Source organism: Passer domesticus, chromosome 1 (assembly GCF_036417665.1).
Source record: "Passer domesticus isolate bPasDom1 chromosome 1, bPasDom1.hap1, whole genome shotgun sequence".
Taxonomy (NCBI): Eukaryota; Metazoa; Chordata; class Aves; order Passeriformes; family Passeridae; genus Passer; species Passer domesticus.
In genome coordinates this window covers 96,923,119-96,946,218 of record NC_087474.1, presented here as the reverse complement: position 1 = coordinate 96,946,218, position 23,100 = coordinate 96,923,119, and the positions used below count along the sequence as shown (strand labels likewise).

The window sequence follows — 23,100 nt, the reverse complement described above, 5'->3', positions numbered from 1 at the left end:
TGGTCTCTGCTTTGCTTGTGGTAGTGCTCTTCAGACTTATTACTGCAATTCTCTTGCAGTTTGGTTAAATGTCAATGCACCAATTACTTTAATAGTCAAACTGTGTGCTATTTTCACCACAGAGTCATTCAGGCTTGTCATGTTTGACAAATCCAGTAATTGAGATGAACTCTTGGAGAATACTGACATGTAACCAGTCATTTCCTACAGCAGAACATTGACCTCTGCAGCACAAATCACAGAGGATTTATTCAGCAGCTTGAAAAAACAAACATGCTTGTTAAGTTTAAGATCATAATTTCATACATCTCCATTCATTTCCTTGTTTATTCACTTTCTGTTCCATTGGGGTGGGAATTAAAACATTAGGGGCACTTTCAATAAGCACAAAAAAAGGACTACATCAAATATTCCGAAAAACTATTATGAATTAAAAATGACCTAGTAGATTATTAGAGGCTGAGTGCACTGTCAAACAGTCTCAAATCCCCCCTCAGTGCTCCCTGCCCCCAAGCATCTGCACCCCACCGCAGCTTCAGCTCATTAACAGAAGAAAGTATTATACTAATTACATGAAGTATTTATCAACAGTGATCATTTCAGTCATTCCAGTACATTAACCCTTGCTGGGGCCTTTTTATTTTTACTGTTCCTCCCCCATGAGGTGCTGCAGCCGGTGTGTAACAATGCACTGAAACCTCAGGACTCCCCTGATTCACCTTGGATTCACTGAATGAAGCACAAGGAGTGCAAAACCTACCAAGCGTGTACTTGCTGGCCTGGCAGGTCCTTGGCTGATGCCTCTGAGACAACCATCAGCATTGAACAGGTCTGAACAGCTACAAGCCCATTGCAAAGATAAAATGCAACAAAGGTCTGCGATGCAACCTAGGATGCAACCTAATTCAAATGCAATGCTCAACTTCCCTGTGATCTACATCAACTGGAGACCTGATGCTACTTTTGTTACGAAAGACACTACAGACGTTAGTACCAGAATTCAGCCCTTCTTTGGATGAAGCACTAGCATTTCATATCATGAAATTAACTCCCCCTCAAAGCAATATAACCTCCAAAAGAATGAATTGTGATCAAAAGCAAACGATGAATAGAAATATAAGAAAAAATAATTGACACAGACAATACTCGCTTCCAAGAAATGACCTTTGCAGTTGCCAAAATTAAGCATCCGTTTGAATGCTTCTGACTGCCTTCATCAGAGCCAGTGGCTAGTTTAGGACACACATTACCAAAACAGGCTTATAAGAAACCTTGCTTCGTGCTCTCTCTCGCAAAGACTTTTGCTTGATCTTTGTCAAGTGAATTCATTTATCTATTTTACAAGCTGATAGATTGCTCTTCCCTGGAGTCTTCGAAAGAAATGTACTAACTATCACAGGTCACTTACCTTCTGCAGGGGATAAAGACCTCTTACACAATAAAGACAGCATGTCTATATAATTTTTTTAATACATTCTAATTCACAAGCAAGTTTATGTCAACTATCAAGATGAAAGGACATCAGAAAACATCTGAGAAGGCAGAACTAAGAGCAAAAAAAAAAAAAACTTAGTAGGAAAAGAAAAGCTAGAAATTACTTGTGCAAAATTCTATTTTCAGGAAAAAGAAAGCGTTCAAAATCCCAATAAAAGGGGAAAGTGAACAACTAAGCAGTTCTACTCTGATTAAATTATGATACATTTATTTTCATACTGTATCTTTCCGGTATATTTTTTTTCATTATGTGTGCAGTGCTCACCTGAGAGACAGAAACCCGGAAACTACTACAAGGCTACTTTGAGTACCTGGTAGTGTACAAAGCCTTGGAGCTGGGGGGCAACAGCAATGCTCCCCCTCAATGCTGAGGGGATGTAACCCACATCAAAGGAAGGCAGTTTACTGTCCCTTCAGCTGGGCACTGCAGATTCCAGCCTTTTCCACGGGAATGCACAAGATCCTCACAGAAGGTGGTGGTTAGTTACTCACACATCACGCACTCAAACAGAAATCAGCCTGTGGTACAGGGCACAGCTGACTGAAGCAATTCAGTGCATTTGCCTTGAGGAGTCTGACTCAGAGAGCAATAGGAGGACTGGCTCTCAGTACCAGTCCTTTCCAGCCTCGCAATCCTTGCTAGCTCCGCTCGTCACGCACGCTGTGTCCATCTTCACCCAGGAGTGCATTTGCTGAGATCATGAATGAACTTGCTTTCTCTTCACGTGACACAAATCCAGTTGAGCCTTGTAACAAGGAATAGTCAGCACCAAGAAGGTCACAGGGAAGACCAGGTGCTCCCCCAAGGTACTGCAAGCTGAATATCAGCGTTCCCTGAAGGCACCCCAGTCTTTTGCACCTTCTGCGTGCAATTGCAGCTGCCAAAGGGGCTCCCCTAAGCATCAAAGCACTACAGAGTCCTGATCCACAGAGCACCTGTGGGCACCACCACAGTGCAGAGAGGACAACTCCTTGCGTTTAGCTACGAGCACTTATGGATAACGTGCATTAGGAGGCAGGAGGGTTGCTGCCTCCCCAAGGCAGTGTCAGAAAGCCTGAAGAACAGCACATGTGCAGCACAGTGGTCAGTGCCCTGCCCTCCACTCCACCATACAAAAGCTCTCCACCCACCTTACCAACTGAGGGAAAACAGGTCATGTCCCATCTGCCAATGTGTGCTGGGCATTTATGTACTTTTAGAATTATTTACTTCCTTCTTCCCCATTCAGCTGCTGGTACATGACCATATTATATCATTACTCCAGACAACCTCATACCCACCCCGTGCTCCTGAGCACATGAAGATTTTTCTTCCAGATACATCAGCCTAGCTACTCATGCTCCATGGCTTCACCACCTCCAGCAACAGTGGGGCTCTGGCAGATATCATCTACCTTTCTGTCAATGTGGAGAAAAGCAACATGCCAACTGAGCACACCAAAGATTAGAAGTCTGCATCAGACTGCAGGCAGAGCTTGAGATGTTGGTTATTGCGTATAAATATTGCATATGTCTGCATCAGACAACTGCTCAGCCCAGCTTCGGGAAATGGGGGAAAAGGTATTCTCCTGTCACAAGATGCAGTAAAGCCAAATCTCATTCCCCTTCCTTCTCCGGTAACTTCGAGCCAGGTCTGAGGCATTCAATTGACTGTCCCTCTTCCTGTACCTTTTTGCCATAGCTACAGAGTAGATTCTCACTGTTGTACAAAAAAACCACAGGACTGCAACTCCCACACTTTTCATCAGGGCAACAAACTGTAGACCACCAAGGGAGCACATTTTTCAAACAAACTGCAACATGACGACCTTCAGGGTATGATTAAGAAAAAGATGATCCTTCTGACAGAGGGGCTGCACTATATGCCCTTTTGAGGTGCCTTGCAGCACTCTTCCCTATGACTCTGCTTGCAAAGCCCCATTTATTGGGTAGCATTTGTGGCAGAGCTGGCATTCCTAGGTATTACACTCAGTATTACCGGCCTGTTGATTTGCTATTTACATAAGGTTATCTATCTCATCTGGTCACTAACACACAATTCAGATTATTTTCCATGGATATTTAAAATTTTATTCACAGGAAAACAGGGCCAAAAAGCATCACTTATTAGCTGGTGACTAATAAATGAGAAGTGTCTGAGACATGCCTTCCAACATTTCACTTACAAAGCAACCTACTGTACAGGAGATAGTTGCTAATGATTATATAAAAACATACTATGGAAATCTCCAGACTTACATGATTTTTTTTCTTGCATAAACATCTGCTGCCTCATCAAGTTTATATTTTCTTTTAATAATCAGTATTTCTCAGGAAACATTTTTAGGCTTCAGAGATGGTCAAAGCCAGTTTTTGCTGACTGATTCAAAATCAACCATATCTCTTCTGACAGTCTGAAAACAGATTATAACATCCTGTTTGGGTTTTTTTGAGGCCACATCCTTCTCTGCAATCAAAGTCCCAGTGAGTCAGATGTTTGAATACCTAGTCTGAAAAAAAGACTTTGCTCTTGCAAAAAGAGGCAACAGTGAGGGAAGAGTAAAAGGGCAGAAAGAAAGCATTGCCTAGGATTCAGAATTGGGAAGGCAGGCAAGTCAGAGGAGCAAAAATGCATAGGAATAAATAAGGAGGGTTGTGGCTTATGCCTTCTAAAGCTGCTACTTTTCAGGGTGGCCTGCATGACAGGCAGGTAGGTTTGTTGAATTTCAGAAGACTCCAGGATGGAAGGAGAAGAAAATATTACTTGCAATATATGTTTAGGGATATATTTTTTAATGCTGTAACTCTTTGGGGACAAATACAGGACAGACATCTTTCTGTTCAGTGGAAGGAAAAAGACTCTATTAGGAGTATTTGCCCAAAGCTGTAACAATTTAAGGAAGTACCAACAGCCTTACATCAACAATTAGATCAACAAGGAGCAATGAAAGGCAAGTTTATTTACAGTCCAGAAAATAAATGCATGTTGTGTGTTATTGATCATATTCAAATGTTTAACTACACTGTATTAAAGTGTAATTTTTTATCAGATACAAAATTAACACTCCTTTTCTTAAAACTGTGGGTTTTTCAGAATATTTTAGGTTAATTCACAGGGTTTTGGTTTTTTAATTCACAGATAGTTGACTCTATACTGGCTTATAAAACAAAAGTTAAAAACTATCTTAGCCTATTCTAAGTGAAATGGCTACATCTATAAAGCATATAATAAATTGGTGTTAATAATACCTAATAAATGATTTATTAACATATCTGGAATCCAAAGCCAAAGGGCCTAACATTCTCTCAACAGTAATATATTCCTTTAAAATCACAGTAAGCATTTCAGTCTCAGAAAGAATTAGTTTTGATTAAGTTCAGAATACATTTGCTCACATTAATATAAGTGATCTTTAATATTCCTTTTACATTTACCCTGCCAATAACTGTACTAAGTTCTTTAGAGAACAGATGAAATCCTTGCCTTGGCAGGCGACGGTCTTCAGAGAGAAGAGTGAGAGCAGAAAGACAGCAGGAACACGGCACACACATTTCTGAACACATCTGTGTGCAGTGCTGTTACAGAGTGCGTTTTCCTGAAGTGCCACTCGCAGCCTCATGTGGACGAAGGTCTGCTCACACCAGGCTGCAGCCCACGAGTTACAGGTAAAAGGGGACATCCTTTACAGTTGGTCCTAACAGGATTCAAAGGGCACCGTGGGTGATTATTTTCTCCTATGAGCATGGCAAACTGAGATGAAACACTCTCATTACCCATAATGCTGCTTCCACAAACTTAGGGATGTAGAGGATAATAAAAGAACATTAAGTAGCCAGGCCTTTTGGTGATACTAAATGAGATCTTTTAATCATATTTGCTTTATGTGGCTCTGGTAGTTATGATGCTTTTGGCAAAATCTTGTTTGAGTTGCTAGAGCATAATATCAAAGCCCAGACTGAGATTTTTTCATTTATTCTGAGAATTTATACCATTTGGGCCATTCTAAGACAATACATCCTATGACACTTTTTATTTTTTACCCATGAAATCTGTGGTTATTATACAGAATTTTTAACATATAAACATGCATAGATAATTATAATATGCAGTCTATTTTTTTATAAGTACACTTGTATATAATTTATATAGTATGCAATATATTTAATGTACCTTTATATACAGTATGCTGTACTATGTCCTTTTTCCTTAGTACATAGCAAAACTCTTTGTACTGGCTAAACAACAAGAAACAATAGAAAATGTTATTTATTTATTATGCCTCTTGGGCTTGCTATGTAACTACTTTTTTTTCCTCTTTTACATCTATTTAATTAAAGTGAGAGTGCCACACAATTCTAAAAGTGGAAACCTGAACAATGAACTGTACAAATAGGTGTACTGCACCATGACAATCTAACACCTAACCTCAACATCATAAAAGCATTTTATAGACTTGATCTGCATATTTATCTGTTCCCCTTTCAATCTGGAAAAATGGAAAATACACTGTTGAAAATACACCGTTAATTGTTCTCAAGCATCTGTTGAATAACTCTTGAGAAAATATGAAATCAAAAGGGTACCATTAATAGATGGGCTTTTTTTATATCTCCCTCATATACACATTCATAAATGTATATTACATACGTGAACCCCTAAAACTAATGGGAAACTTCAAATAACTTTGAGTAGAAATTGAATTTTATTCCTAAAGGCACAAGCTTGCAGATACTGCCTACACTGAAAATGAAGCTAACATAAAATTTTCCAAATGAGAAGGAAAAAAGAAAGAATTCTTCACACAATAAAAATAACAATAAGTTACAAAAACATATGCACACACACAGAGACAGAGGAAGCCTGTTTATAGTAAGAAATTATTTAGACTAACATTTCTGGTTGGTTTTCATCCCACCAGAACCCTATCAACAAAATTATAACCATGTATTACAGACTGCCTACTTACTGTTAACACACACTTAATCCTGCCAAGGCCAGTTCTACAGCAAACATTATCAGTGTGCAAACCACAAATGAACAAAATTACCATCTGCACACTGAAGAACAGAATTGCAAACATAATTATATCTCTTACATCTACTAAGTACACAGTTGTTTAAAATTTGGACTTACAACCTGTTTTTCAAATAATGGCTTCAGTCTGCTTCCAAGTCACCAAGCTAATGGCTGTAATAAGTAGCTATACCTCTTAATCAGAGAATGTCACAATAATCATAGTGCATCTATCTATCTAAGCTTTTTTTGCCATGTTATTATGGTTTATGAGCAGTTTTACCACCCATATGTTATGCTGTCATGTTCTTCTAAAAGCTGGTTATTAGGATTAAATGGAGAAAGTGAAATATGAATGCCTGTATAAATTGCAGAGATGAATGCTGCTAAAAGCAAGGTGTCCTAGGTCAGAAGAAGACATGTCATATGTTGCAGGGCATGCCACTTATTTCAGCAGGAAACCCACACAATTTGCTTGAACTCTGTCAGGCTTTCTGACTCATTGCCACAGTTTGGCTTCATATGGAAAACAACAGCTGATCCTCATTTGTTTCTACCCTAACATGTACCATGGCCCAAAACACTAGAATCAATCCTTCTTCTCACCAATTTTCAAGCAGATGCTGTAATGACTGTGTTATTCATCACTTTAAGATCACTATACCTCATGAAAATTATTGATATCCCTTTCTGACCTTAACAATACATCAAAATTTAGAGGACTACTTTCATTAGAACAAAAAGTTCACAAAGAAATCTGACATCCTTAGATGCAGACACCTTCATGTTTGGTACAAAATACAAGAAATGCACAATGGGGTGTAAACTAGAAAAGAAAAGAAAACCCCCAAAACCCCAAACCCACAAAGAACCTTGGATGTGCAAGTGACAATGAATTATGACTTGCATAAGAACCAATACTGTAAGGCTTTTTGTTTGGGGTGATGGAGGGACAATTCTCATTCTGTGACATTTTAGCAGAAGAAAACAGGAACCAATTATTGTGCTCTGCTCAGCACTGAGGAGGCCACATTTGATGTGTTGGTGCATTGCACTTGCAGGAAGTGTGGAGAAACTGAAGAAAATGTATAAGAAAGCAACATATTTAAGAGTGTTTCTGAAGGTCTGATCAGGAAGGAGAGACTGAAATGTGGGGTTTCCTTGTCTTATTAAAAGATTAAAGCATTCCAAGAGAAAAAGGTTTTATAAATGAGGACAGTGGTGGTTTTCTCCATATCTGGACAAAAACCCCACTGATTTAACTGGCAATTAAAAACAAAACAAAACAAAATGAAACAAAACGAAACAAAACAAAATAAAACTAAAAAAAAAACAACAAGAAAAAGGGAAAAAAGGAGAAAAAAGTAATAATGTTGTAATTCTGATTAGTAAGAGACCTTCCAACAAAAAAGGATCACAAAACAGAGAAATATACTACTGCATGCAATCCACTTCACAGTAGATTTTTAAGGAAGAAATTCTGCAGGAGATAAGGTAGCCATAAATAATTCATCTTAGCAGAAGTAGATGACCTTTAGAGGTCCCTTCTAGCAGAAGCAGTGTAAGAAGCATGGTGGTCCTCAAGGCAAATGGGAAGAGGTGAGCCCCTCTCCTCCTGTAGCATGCCTTTCCATCCCAGATGAAGAAGAAAGACTGGTAGGGGTTGGTGCTCCTATCCAAGGGCCTAGAGGAGTCACTTTCACAACTTCTCTACCCTCCAGTCTTGTATTTCTGAGACTGACAAGATAGGGCAGCATAACAGAGATGAATGTCAGAATTTCTCTTTCCTTGCACACAGCAGAGTCAAACAATGTAATTTCTTCAGAAGGCCCTCTGTCAGCACATCATCCAAAAGCCATCTGCCATTTCCTAGGGCTACCTTCTTGTAGGCCTCCTGATCCTCCCTGCAGCCTTTGCTGTGACCCTCTGCCATGGCCTCCCAAGCCTTCTCAAATTTTTGCATGGACAACAGCTCCCCTTGGACTGTGGGGAGCAGTCTCCAGCTCTTGTAGGAATCAGGCTATGTATAGGAGCTAGATGACCTCTTGATGCCTATCCTGACAGCAAGACTGAGATCCACCCATGGTCACTGTGGTGTATTTATCAGTAAAACACAAGCTTCTTGTGACATTTTTTGCTACATGGCAATGTCATAACTGGAAGTTCACTGACTTCTCCAGGGTGAATTCTATTCTGTTCCCAAGTTTTACTATCCTTCCTTTCAAATGTACACATCTTTAAATATCTCTTCTCCTACTGTATGAGGAAGGATTCCTTCAAAAGAAATAAAGGCTATAAATAGAGAAGAGACTTTTTTTTTTTTGGTAGCTGCCTTTCAGATTCTGGAAAAGGCCTTTGGCCAAAACTGGTCATGTCTAGTTCCAGGGAGTTTTAATTCTGCACATGATGGGCAGCCCTGTAACAGAGGCAATGTAGCAATGTGTAGACAAACAGCATTCATACCAGTCTTCTGGTGACCTTATGTGCTGAATGAGCCCACAGCTGGCTGCTGAAGTAAATGGGATGCCAGGTGATGATGCACAGCACCGGCGCTGTGTGCTCGCAGTGCTGCACCTATTAACGAGCTCGGCTGCTGCGCTCTGCGGTAGCTGAACTTTCTATGGAGCTTTTATCTTCAGCTTCAGTGAGTTACAATAATCCAGCCTGCTTGTGCAGAACGTGTTCATCACTACCACTAGATCGACGCCAAAGAAAAGGGAGCATAGTTTCTTGAACAGCCAGAAGCAGAATAATTAATTTCTGACTATTTCTGGCACCTTGGTATTGAAGAACCAGCTAGATGAGAATGCTGTACAGAACTCATAATGCTTTGAAAAAGGAAGGTCAAGTGCTTTCCCAGAGAAAAGGGGTCAGTGCCTCTTCTACTTCCACCAAATCACTCACACTAGATACATTGCTATGCTGTGGCTTGGATACACCACAAGCCAGCCACTCTTGCTGAGTAATTTAACAGGATATTGTGATCTACACGTCAAAACCAGTAGGAAGATCAAGTATGGATGTTAATATGATTTAAAAGGTACTTTGCAGTAGCAACAGCTAGAGACACAATTAGGTCCCTGTCTCCGCTAGTCAAGGAAATATAATGGAAGATTAGTATAAGTAATTACATTACACTGGTCAAAATAAAAGAGCTAAGCACTGCATTTTCTTTCATGTCTGTACTCATTTACCTTCTTGAAGTGGCAGTTCCTTAATGCCTTAGCTGTGATAATACACCGTGGAAGCTTTATTGCAGGTGTACCTTTACCATTTTCTTCACTTCTTGTGAAACAAAACTAAATAATGGCAGCACAAAATGGTACTTTGCAACATATGCTGGAATAAACACCTCTCTGATACACAACAGCCAAACATTATGATGGAGATGTATAAGAGGATGGGCAATCTTCAGCACCCTGCTGGTAGCTAAGTAGCTAAGTACCACTTTGTAGTGATGTGACAGCCTAAAATGTTCAATGTAAACCATCTTGGCTGTTGGGAAAAAAAAAATCCCATCCCAGAAAATTAATCCTTAAAGTGGTAAAACCCCCACATTTTCCAACTTCCAGTGTTCCTATGAAACAGCCTGCCTTGTTAGTGTGTACTAAAGCAAATGGAGGTTCAACATCAGCCAGAGGTAGCTGCTGGCTTTTCATCCCAACTGGAGGGGAGGAAGGGAGGGAGGGAAGGACAGAATCTAGAATATGGGCTGTGGAGGGGCACATGGGCACAGTATTAACAACAAAACACGATTACTAGAGTGTTTTGCCCTCTGATGTCAGGCAGTGAAAAAGAGTTGAACAAACAACAGGACAAACATCTGACCATCCATGGAGACCTCAAGACCTGCAGTATTTCCTGCAACAAATAATACCCTGTACTCCAACAACCTCGAGTCAGTGTATGTGCATGTGGTACTCATACAGCCAGATGTGGTCACAGCTTCAGAACTTTTATCCTGAGCAATGTGCCAAAGGGTGCATCTCTGCCTTACATTCAAGCCTTTCTGGGATAAAACTGCCTCACGGTATTCAGAGAGAATACAGGACCTTCTCATTTGTCCCCCTACTGTGGCCTCCTGCTTTACCAGCCGTAGTTGCAGTGCTGGTATGAGCAGGCTGACAGAGTAGTGTCCTGCACAAGATGGCAGGACAAAGGTGAGCCAATACAGCCTCCATACCATTCCCACTCCAGTGAAGCAGCAACTGTGACTTGCAGCCATCTGCAGGCACAACCATCAACACAGAAGTCCCCAAGGAGCAATTCAGAGATCCCAGGCATGTCAGGAGAACACACACCTTCTACTACACCCCTTGGAGCTACAACACAAAGTAGTGGGATGCAAACCTCATTCCTAATAATATCCTTCTACCCATTAAGGCTTAAAAATGAGCTCAGCATAATCCAGTTCTACTGGTGATGGTCCACTGGGCATCATTTTTTTTAAATACTGCCAAAGATTAAGAGTTCAGGTTGCTTCCTCAGCCCATGAATTTCATGTAGCATTACCAAGCAGTACTCAGTAAATCTTCAGCTGCAGCTATAAAATGAAATAAAATGACCAATAAGCACTATTTCTAACCACAAACCATCTTACTCATTATGCAAGATATGCTTCTGTCATTCTCTGAGGGAAAAATGCCTAATTACTTACATTATATCTCACTAGAAATAAATAAAACAAATAAAACAAGAAAGGCTATTGAAGGATGAAAATAATAGTAGCATGTGGTACAGGGCCTGACCTTAGGAGAGAGAGGTATTTATCCTGAAGATAGGGAGTTTTGAGAAAAGCGCTGCCAATTAAGAAAACTGTCTCCCATCAAGGAATACACATTTACCTAAGTAATATTTGCTTAAGCTTAACCCATACTGTTCTGTTTGTGTGTGCAGGGATGGAGAACTGTGGCATACAAGATAGATGAAGTCCCGACTTCTCCCCGCAATGTACTTTCTGCTGCTCTTTGGGACTGTGCAATTCAGAAAAGTATTTTTCTCAAAACTTTTAGTGGCATTCACTTATGTCTGAACATATGGTCAGTTTGACAAAATCTTTAGCAGCCTTATGGCTTAATACCTGCATATATATATATGCTGGTCTTACCTTAACAGACAATAGTATAAACCCCCATCTTTTTTCCTTTCTGCTGATTTCCTGTCACTTGCACACATTTACACAAAGAGTTACATACTGAGAAAAAAATAATAGTAATACTAATAAGTAATGACATTACATTTCTGCAAACACAATGCACAGCCATTTCTGAGGAAACCTCTGTGTCCTCCTCCACACAAAACCTGTGAATGTCTAGAACAGCTGCTACCTATTAGTAGTCTATAAAGCTGCACACCCATAAATGTGCTGGATGTGCTTGGTTGTCTATTAGATATGCATAAAGGTAGTGGTGTGGCACACATTAGAATTCATTACTGCACTTTCTGTGGTGCTGGTTTTTTTTTTTTCCCCCAGAGGTATATTGAGGCCAAATCAATGGCCTCCAGAAAGGGTAGATGATGCTGTGCACAGCTTGGAAATCCATTCATGAGGGAGAGTGACATGAAAGATGTATTAGATAGCTGTACTTTCTGGGACCACAATTGTCATTTTTGTGGAGAGGCACCTGTTACATCAAAAGTATTCACCAGATTTGACAAAATGGGGTGTAAGAGGACATTAAGCCTTAAAAAATCTATACTTAAAATTGAAAGAGCAAATGTTTAAAGCACCACAGCCATCATTCCTATACAAGCTGTACAGCACTGGGAAGAACACTGATGCACTAAGATTAGTGTGAAAGGTCCCTAGCAATGAGTACCTGCTAAATACAATGCCATTAGAGAACAATTTCCTATTAATTAAATGCAAATAGTCTGATATGTGACTGAGCACATTACATTACATAGTATTAGCATATTAAGTACAATTTTAGCCCTGTTGTCAAGCATCTGAATTTTTACTTAAAATGGCAGTCAGGCAGAATACAGTATTTCCACACTAGGGGCAGGAAGGGGGACTGGAAAACTTGGTGAGGCGTGAAAAATTGAATTTCAGCAAGGCAATGGAAAGGACATTGTTGGGCAATTAGAGCGCTCCAGTGTCTGCCATCCGCAAAGGCTGCAGTCATCTGCAGCGACAGCGTGGAGCACGGCTCCCCCAAGGCACGGCACTCCAGTTAAATCAATTTGTCAGGAGCGGGGCTGCTGCCTCCCTACTGCAGAGGAGGCCCACCGGAGCCGGGGACAGCTGGGGCACACAGCTGTCTCTCTGCAGCAGATCAATTAGAACATCAAAATTCATCTGCTAATTAGCAAGCATGTACAGAGGGGAAAGAAACCTCCCTTAAATGAATCATTTCCATGTATTAATGAATTCAGTGACATCCCACATTTAGAACCCAGCCCAACAAGAAGAGACACAGCCACAAGAAGCACCAGCTAGAACGAAGAGACAATTTCATTATTGCAAAAGGTGATCCTACTGCTGAGGTGAAAATAAAACTCCCTACAACTAAAAATTTACACTTCCAATATCAGTGAAAGAACCACATCTAGTAGAGCTAATAATGTCTGATCACATTGTAAACACCGATCACTGTAAGATTGCATTGAGAGCAAATACAAGTGTGACCAAGAAAAATACAAATCACGGTCAGCCTGACATGCTGCTTGCTTTGGAACATGCTGAAGGTCCCTTGACTTCTGTGACTGAGAACTGGGCTTCAGGTCAGCAGTTTTTATCCTTGATTTTATTTATTTTTATATTCAACCTTTGTGTTGTTATTAGAACAACACTTACTGTTTATTCACATGTTGCAATGTTGCTGAGGGTGTTTGTACAAGAGAACTTGGACAAAGTCAGCTGCTGCTCCAATGCCATTTCAAGGCTTAGCAGGACAAGGTCACTAATTTTTATTTTATTTTTTTTCTGACAGCTTTAGCTTGTTTGGCACAGATATGAAAACACAAACCAACAGTAACATACCACATTTTCCATCAGAGCTCAGAGCATAGCTGTTAATGCTCGTACACAGAACTCCCAAACCTAGGAGAAGCCAGATACATTTACTGGTAATACACAGAAAATTGATTTCTTCAGTTAGGAAGAGCCCCGCTAACCCCCTTTGTTACCTCCAGTGCCTCGCCCTTCACAGCCTAATTGCAATGGACTTGAGCAAGTCTTCTTTGGATCTAAAGCACAAACCCTTTATTCTTGAAAGTTTGTCTGAGAATGCTTGTACAATGCGTATTATTGTTGTAAGTGCTCAAGGAAAAGAGAACAACGGTGCAGAGAGGACTAAGACAAAATGACCTCCCAGAAACGGCAGCATAGTAAAGGAAACTCTAAAACTGGCATGTGCAATAACCCTACTGCTCATCTAAGCAGTTGACTAACTAAATTCAATATATTTTTTCAAGGAGTTATCTTTTTTAAGCTCTGTTTTCCTACAACTGTATGTCGTATGTGTAGGAATTCACAACTGTAGATTTGATTTTCAGGTGATTTGGCATCAGATAACCAACTATAAATCATTATTTTTGAAATAGATTGCTGTAACCAAAAGCTCGATGAAGCCACAACACAGAATTCCTACTTGGAAATTACATTCTTTAACCTGACAGATGCCAACTGCTTACCTTGTCCTCAGATCTCTAGTTTCTCACCAAGATCTTCCCCTTTTGTTCTATTAAGGACACTCATAAAAACCAAACCTGTGTTAGATGGCTGAAAACACAGAGCCACACAAGAATGTCGGTATGTGAGGAGCTGAACTCTCCAAGGGAAGGCTATGAAATAGCCAATAATGAAATGTTATTGCCAACTCTGCTGCAGTAAGACAAACTGCCACAGAAAGCTACGTCCATTCTCATCTATTGAGGGAGGTCAGCTGAAAATAAGTCACAGAGGAAGTCAACCAAGATAGTAAAGTGCCCCCACTTGCCTTGAAATAATGAGGAGTGTATATGAAAAATGTTTAATAATATGAGGAAGCTTTATCACCACCCTCACTTTTCAAATCCTTCACTGGACTTTCATCTTGCATAATTTCCATTACTCCCAATGACGCTAATGCATGAGCTGGAAGAGTGTGACCCACCAAGTATTACAGCTTTAAGCTGCCATTTAGTATCAAATTTCTTTCTTAAGTGAGGATTGCTGAATACATGAAGCACAGAGCTATAATATATACTCCACTAAAAGCAGTCCAGAGAATGTGACATTCTTCTTATCATATTACCTCAGTTACTGACAGAATAATATAATTATGATTCACATTGGAGTGGCCTACAGAATGGATTTAATCAAATTTTAATATAAAATACGGCCACTTAGAGAATATTCCATTCAGTAGCTTGTGCAGTCAAGATGCTGGGTAGGGAAGTGCAGTTATCATTCCCAGTAACAGGACAACAATTGCTTTTGAGCCAAATATGGCATCAGGATGGTTAAGCACACATTAGAAGATGCATTGGTGTCACTCCTATTGTGCTGTACTCTGTATATAATTCGGCACGGATGACTGCTGTGTCACTTTTAGTCCCTTAAGCTTACAATAAAAAGACCTCAAAGAAATTGGTATCTCAGTGTGTCTAGCAAGGAATATGTAATTTATTCACTGAGAAAAACTCCTAAGCTTCGTAGATTCATGCAGACCAAGTGGCTGGATTCTGTTCTGAAAGACATTAGCGCAAATTCAGAGCACAGTCATCAAAAGCACACCAGTTCTGACTGCGTTGGTATCTCCTGATTTGATTATAAACAATGACTTAGAAGTTCAGCGTATTCCATTGATTAGATCATGAGGAACTCCAAATGCAAGGAGATACTGTGATAAGTGTGTAAAATTCTCACCTCATGGATAGATTTTCAGAGATTCCAGTGGGGAACTCTGGTTTGAAGTGTTCAGATATGAAGCTAAATGTAGAAAAGGCACAAAGGATACAAGACATGAGAGGTACTAGATACAAAAGGCATTTTGCATGAGTTTAGGCTCATCCTGCATATCTTCTGCAGCACAGAAACTCAGATTTGCTGCTCTTCAGTTTTAAGGCTCTAGCAAGGCATTCACACTCTGGTAACAGGAAAAGCTGTGCCAAGCTAAAATTTCAGTGCCAGTTACCTTTTAGTTTACTGCATCTAAGGGTCTACCCATGCACTTTACAACTATTCACATTTTATCTATTTGACTATGATATCCTTGCTCTTTATGAGTTTTTCTTCCGGAAGGTAGATTAAGCCCACAAATTCCCTGAATAGCATTAATGGGTTTTGTTGTTGTTTTATTTTGTTGGAATTTAGCTTTTGGGGGTTTTTTGTTTGTTGCTTTTTTTAAAAACCCTGGTCCATCTGCTAGTCTCCTAGGGCTCTCATCACAACCCAAACTGCCTCAGAGCATCTGCTTCCTTTATTCTTTCCTTACAATAGATCCAATTGCTCTTTTCCCTTTGCTTTCTTCTGTTAACTTTTTGTTGGTTTCTATCTGTTATGTCCGATCATCTTCGTTCATTCACGGAATTAACACACAGTTTGGTTGAAAGACACCTTAAAGACCATGTAGTTTCAATCCCTCTTCCATGGGCAGGGACACCTTCCATAAGCTAGAACAAAACTAAAACTAAAACTAAAACAAGCTTCTCAAAGCTTTATCCATCCTGGGATGAGGCAACCACAACTTCTCTGGGTAACCTGCTCCAGTATGTCACCACCCCCACTGTAAATAATTGTTTCCTGTTTTAATCTAAACCTACCCTCCTTCAGTGTAGTACCACTACAGACCCTTGTGAGAAGTCCCTCTCCAGCTCACAGGTAGTCCTTTAGTTACTGGAAAGTGTAAGTCTCCCCAGAGCCTTCTCTTCCCCAGCTGTCTCCATGTTCTCATCTCAGCCAAAACAGAGCATCAGCCCCTCCTCCCTGACATTATGTCTCACTGATTTTCAGGTCATGAACCCTGATGTCTTTTTGCCTATTAGAAATTTATTCTTGCATTCCTTTGCCCCTGTGCATGCAGTTGAAGATCATCCCTCTTTTCCACCTTTTTCACTCTGAATTCACTTGTTCTTTTCCCTCATTACAAAGTATGGGAACTGTCCAGATATCCCACTTCCCACAAGCATTTTTACAAACTGTTTCAAACCCCCCATTTCTATTTTTTTAACCTCTTGCAGTCTGGCTTTTCACTGAAGGCTTTACTATCATCTTTTTGGTGAGGTTTTTTTTTTTGGTGTGGTATTTTTGCTAGTTTTTACAGCTCTCAGTACATTCAGGATTTCATTAATTGTTATCTCCTTGTGGTTCTGACAGACCCTTCCTCAGAACTTTCACATTTCACTCCCTACTCCTACCTAAGCAGTGAAAGAGCCAGGCAGGTGAACAGTAAGGGACAGATTCAGCCACACCAAGTGCACGGGACATAAAGTCCTTTATCCCATCTAGGGGAGGAAAACATGGAAGGGAAAAAACAAAAAAGCAAAGATAAGAAAGATATGGAAAGAAAGAAAAGGACAAAGAATATAAGAAATTCAAACACAGTTAGAAGACAAGAATAAAGGAATGGAAAATGTATGCAGTAAAAGCTGAAAAAAAACAAAAAAAAAATAGCAGGGGAAATATTTGAAACTTAAAAATATATTTAAAACCCCCTAAAATTAGGTAGGTAAGCTAGTTACAATTTTAGGAAAAGCAATACAACCCCCTAATACAATGAAATGTCAATGAAAATCACCTTATCTTAGCAGGAGGTATATAAAATTCAAAATATTTCTGAATCTTTATCTTGTTCTTGAAAACAGGGAAGGAATGGCTTTGGTTTGATCAGCTATTCCAAGTCAGTGGTGCAGCTCTACAACCATGGCAACAAAGAGCTGACTTCCTGCTGCCAGGATCTCACATGGGAGCTGCAAAGGCACGACAGCACTGGGATCATGATCGGCACCGAGAGGTTTTAGAGCTCTGTTACAGCACAGCTACTTCTTGTGTTTGTTATCATGCATGCCAGTCACAGTAGGCCTCACTTGGTTTAGGATTATTTTCCAAGGAATCTACAATTGTAACAGCTTTTTAAGTCTATCAGTATCATACATTAAAAATAAATTTTTTCTCCTCAGAGTTAGACAAATAGAAAAGGAAAACATGCTTTGTTTAAAAACATGTATCTTTCCTCCAAACAGAATATTTCTTTTTCCCAGGTTATTAAAAAGAAAGAAGAAATCCACCATATTTTAACTGAAGAGTGGCTTCAAAGACCAACTCAAAAATAGTACAGATAACTTCAAACAAAATATAACCTATTGAACTGATGTCTACATAAATTCTATTTGATTAAAATTATGCTTAGTTGTTAATATATAAACATAAAATTTATAATGAAGATAGATGTCAATATCTAAACATATTATTTATAATGAAGACAGATCATTAAATACTGTGATTATTGTCAGAAATACTTCAAAAAACAACAGAAGTGTATTATACAAAATTGAAATATTAGATAGTCATCTTCAAAGTTAATGTAGTATACCCAAATTTCAAGATAATTTTTTTTTCAGGTAGAAGATTGAGTTTTTGGTTTGCTTCCTAATTTACATGTTTTAGAATAATCCACAATATAACTATGGTATTTCCATCAGTTCCAGAAATATGCCCTTTCTGTATTACCTTTCCATTTATCAAGGCCATGATAAATACAAAAATCAAAACTACTATAAATTATCACAATAAAGCCGTTGAATATATCAGAAGTGGTGTAAAGAAAGATGTTGAAGTAATCTGTCTTGCCAAGTGGAATGACAGAAAAGGAGAGTGCAGGGGGCAATGCTATGCATGGAGGAGAAATCAATGGAAGGGTCTCTGTTTCCCTGACTGCTTGGTACATTATCCTGCCCAGTTCTCTCTACTAGGTTAATACTGTGCTGTCACAACCATGATAGCCTTGATGATTGTATTGACAAGAAATCATGATCTACAGCAGATCTGCTTTCACGGAATGGCCGGATAAGCCCTTCCATTAACAATACTAATCAGATAAAGTATTCCTAATGGATGACCCTGCATCTGGTTAGAGTGAACTGTTCTGTTTAGTATCTATATGCTGTGTTTTTCATCCAAGATCAAGATGTCACTGCTAAGAATTTATACACTAGGTTTGGAAAATTATTTATAATTTCTCTCTACATCTGCTGCAACTTTGGAAAACAGAGAGCTAGTTCTTTGTTCATGCCATTAAATCAGATTATTCTCATGCATTGCTAAAGGTTTCCATGACCCAAAAGCAAACAAGGGACCAACATGTAAAGATTCATGAGGATTTTCAAAAATTTATATATTTTTTAATGTAATTCACTTTTTGCTCCTGCTGTAATGGAGTTATCTATTAAAATATGTCCTGATAATCAAAGTTCTAAGTAAAACATATTACGAAACTACAGGCATAACAGCCATTTGACCATAATATGCATAAAACCATAGTGCTCTGAGCCCTAATCTCTTCATGTAGCTATAAAATATTTAAAGTATATACTGTTTACAGGCAGTTAGGACATAGCAGCGATAAATCCCCTTTCAGAAAAAAAAAACCCTTGTTCTGTGAGATTTATAGAAATGAGAGAAATCTTAAAAGGTGCAACATTCACAAAATCTACTTGCCAAGAGATTCCCCATGCTCCTCTCCATGAAAAGAATGGCATCTGTGCCAAAGTGAGGATAAAAATGGTTTTCCTTCAGTTCCTAGGATGGGTTTACCACCAGCTAAAGCTTTTACAGCAGTTGTCTTCAGTCAGTGAAAATCTCCCTACTGGCAGCACAGATAACAGAACTTGCTTGGCTTTATTCTTTTGCAATATAACATTGCAAAAAGAGAGTAAAACATCATCAATTTGTATCAGCAGTATTTTATACCTATCTTGTGGAGTCAGTTCAAAATCTGTCATAGTCTGGACATCAACAAGACATTGGAACTGAAGTCACATTGTTTTGATCCTTCCCACTTTAGCATTTGTTTCATAGAAGCGTATCATCATCTCTGCAGACTGTGGCTGGCTTTAAATTTAAAGCAAAATTTAGGGCTCTTCCAATGTGGTCCAAAGGCAGATTTTTTGCTTCAGTGTTGCAAGATTTACAGTAGAGACACAGGGGCATGTCTCTCTATAGGCTAACACAGAAATTAAAGCTGCAAACTGTTCAAAGGATTTATCCCATTTCAACTTACTGACTTGTCTCCTGTAATTTCTTTATTTTTCCTCTAGATCAAACATCACTTGCTACTGTATTAGGTTAAACTACTAAGATACTCTTAAAAAGCAAAGTTACAGGAAAAGCTAGCAGAATTCTTAAACCCCCATTTCTAGGCAAATCCCCAGTTAAAAGCTTCTTCTCTTTAATGAGGATCTTTAATACCGAGGGACAGTTTCTTACCAGCAGGGGCCTTAGGAAGTCGAAAGCTTCCCTCCACCCATGGATCTCTTATGTTTTAGATGCAACTGTGATGTGTAACACACTTATGAGAGAACACAAACCATGCCCTAAACTTCCATTGCTTTGGTATTAAGAACTTGAACAGCATGAACTGGGAAGAAAATGGGCTTTTAGAATACCAGTGACTTTCAAACACGTTTTACTCTGGCCCCTGCAAAGTTCTGGAACCTAAATGACTTATACCCAGCAGTACGAGCAATGCTGAATATTGCAAGGCTAACTCATAGAGCACACTTATTTACTCACATATTGTACAAAGAAGCTAAATGACATTTTCCTATCAGGTTACTAATCTTCTCTCTATAAAAAAAGAACACATAATGCAATTTCATCCCTTAAAAGTGGCTTTTGCCAACCTGAAAATCTCAATTTTACTTTCAATCAATGCAAACCTTGGGTTTTTTTCAAGAGTTATCTCCACCTCCCACCAAAACAATGCTGTGCCAAAGCTTTTACAAGGATTACTTGATCTTTTTTAGATGCAATAAGGTTTGGATGACCTTTCAGCTTTAATGCTTTGATCTAAATATTGTCATGCCCTGCGTAATTCTGATGTGGTCTAGCACCACACAGAAACAATGCCTGGGGTTATTTCTGTGTATCTTTTTGCCAAACTACGCTGCTTCCACCTGTAGTTGGAAACAGGTGCCAAGTAATTTCAAGTGAGCTCTCATGTCTCTTCTCCATGATTCATCTCTTTTTCTTTAAACTTCAACAGCTTTAAGCCTTACAGAATGCAGCTCTACAGGACCATGCCAAAAAATACAATCAAACAGACCTTAACCCAGCACAGTTCATTTGGCTCCTTTAAGGACAGAGACAGATCCATACAGTAGAAATGTTTGCCTTTAACTTTCTCTGGTACTTTCAGCCCCAAAGCACAACAGGAGAGTGGATAATCCAAGAAATAGGAGAGTTTTGGCAGAAGGAGGAATTGAGCTGTCAATTTCTACAGTTTCCAAGGTTTTAAGAATTTTTTTCCCCCTAAAATATAAATAAAGTAACAAACCTTTTACAAATAAGATAGGCTTGACTACCCTGCCTTTATGAAGAGCATGAAAAAGCAGAGACTGTAAGAAAGCCAGAGGGCAGCTGCAGCTTGGTGTCAGCTCAGTCATTCCTGCCTGGGTTTCTGCCTGAGCACTGAGCCTGGGAGCAGCACATGGCAAAGGACCAAGCAGTCCCAGGAGGACCAGATGGGAGAGAGAGGACCAAGCAGTCCCAGAGTTTTAACAGGATAATGGGTGGAATCAGCTCCAACACATCGACTCCTGTAACTGTGCTGTTCCATGAGTGATCTTCAAAACTAAGATCATACATACAGAAAACTATTTTACACCTTCTGTAGGGATAGGAAAGTACACAGTTAACGAAGTACCTCTCATAACCTATAAGCATCTTCTGACCATTGTTTAAAGGCAGATGCTTTCATTAAAGAGCTGAAAGCAGCATTTGTTTCAATAAATTCATGGCAGTAAGTTGTCAGGAATCCCTCTGACTATTCTTACCAGTAATATGGCACCACAGTGTTACCTGGCTGCTGCTTCAGCTCTAATAGGTCTGTGATTTAGCTGTGAGAAATTCTCAGCCTCATTCATTCTGCTCTCCTGGCATCATAAGCATGTACTCCAGAGTTTAATTACTCAGCTAAAATGCCACTCTCACCCTATATATATAATGTAAGAAAAAGGTGATTTCTATAAAGGAACTCATATCTTAATTTCTTTTCAGGGCCTTTCCTTTAATTTGTTGCTCAGCTGTCCTTTTATTTTTATTAGACTCAAAATTGCAAAATGATTTGAGGTTAGCATGACTTTTTTCCCCCCACTCCCAGAAAAAAAAAGGATAGATTGCCAGCAGTGAAAGGATCTTTAGGAAAGGGGAGAGTTTTGCTTTGAGGCTGGCATATTTAGGCTATTTAGATAACCTGCTGGCTTCAGGCAACATCACAAAATGAAATTATATGGTTTCAGTAAAATGAAAGGAGGAAGGTCACCAATATCACAGCAGTGCTCCAGTAAAATGCAGTACAATTAAACTCCATGAGCTGCAGCTTCCCTACCTGTATTCAGAGTGGTCTGCAACACCTACAAGCCCCAGTCACCTGAACTGAAATAATGTTTTCCTGCTCAAGACTGCTGCCAAAGGCTATGATCAGACATGAGCACATTCCATGAAGATGACAGTTACGTGAGATGACAGCTACTTTAAGGGAAACAAAGTCTGGGCTGATGTCCACTCCAGGCAATCCCAGTGATTTCAGTGCATAATTCAGGTAACAGCAACCTCCTATGGGCTCCACGCTGAAAAAAAAGGCAGCAGGGAATCCCAAATCAAGAAAAACAATGGACACCACGAAAACCACTGTGTTCTGTCAGAAAAAAAGCCAAATTCCACCCTAACCACTTTTTAGTGCTGACCTCTTCCTATAAACCTTCAAGCAAAAATATCACATGTATACATAAAATAAAAGACTATAAACATATATGAATGAGCTCTGACCTTCCTTCTGGCTTGTCCATATGACTAAAATAATGACATCTGCTTAAGGTCAGAGGTCTGGAATATTCGAATGCTGTGCCTGTAGCACATGTGTTCCAAAAGCAGCCTACACTGTCATGGATAATTATGACATCTAGTATAGACACATCTGTTCCTTTTATAGTGGTCAATTTTGGGGCTTTTTTGAACATAAATAGAAATAAAACTTGATACCAGAACTGTAACACATCTTAATTATAATGGGAGATCTCTTTGGCAAAACTGATCATTTAAAATTAAGTGGAAAACAATTTTTTTAAACTAATCAAACTTTTAATTTGCATTTAAATTTGCAGTACATTGGATAATTGTACAAGCAGTCTAGGAAAGCTCCATGTTGATGTTTCAACACAGAAAGATCTCATTAGAGAAGAACCATAAGAAATGAAAGGCTATGGTCCAGTTACAAATCATGTGATCCATTTGTAGGATGGGGGTAGGAGTGAAAGACATCAATACCACCATAGAGAAATGTTCTGCTAACTCAGTCTTGCTGGTTTTCTGAAAACAAGGAAATTTATTTTCAGGTCAGTGATTTTCAACTGTTTTAAATTCACAGATCCCTAAATATTTTCCAGTGGTTATGTCGATCTTTGAATAG

General features: G+C 39.2%; 1 protein-coding gene across 22 annotated transcripts in view; it reads right to left on the bottom strand.

Moving 5' to 3' along the window:
- Positions 1 to 23,100, bottom strand: part of LOC135306386 (poly(rC)-binding protein 3-like) — a 498,603-nt gene that overhangs the window by 99,082 nt on the left and 376,421 nt on the right. The gene's annotated exons all lie outside the window — the stretch shown is intronic.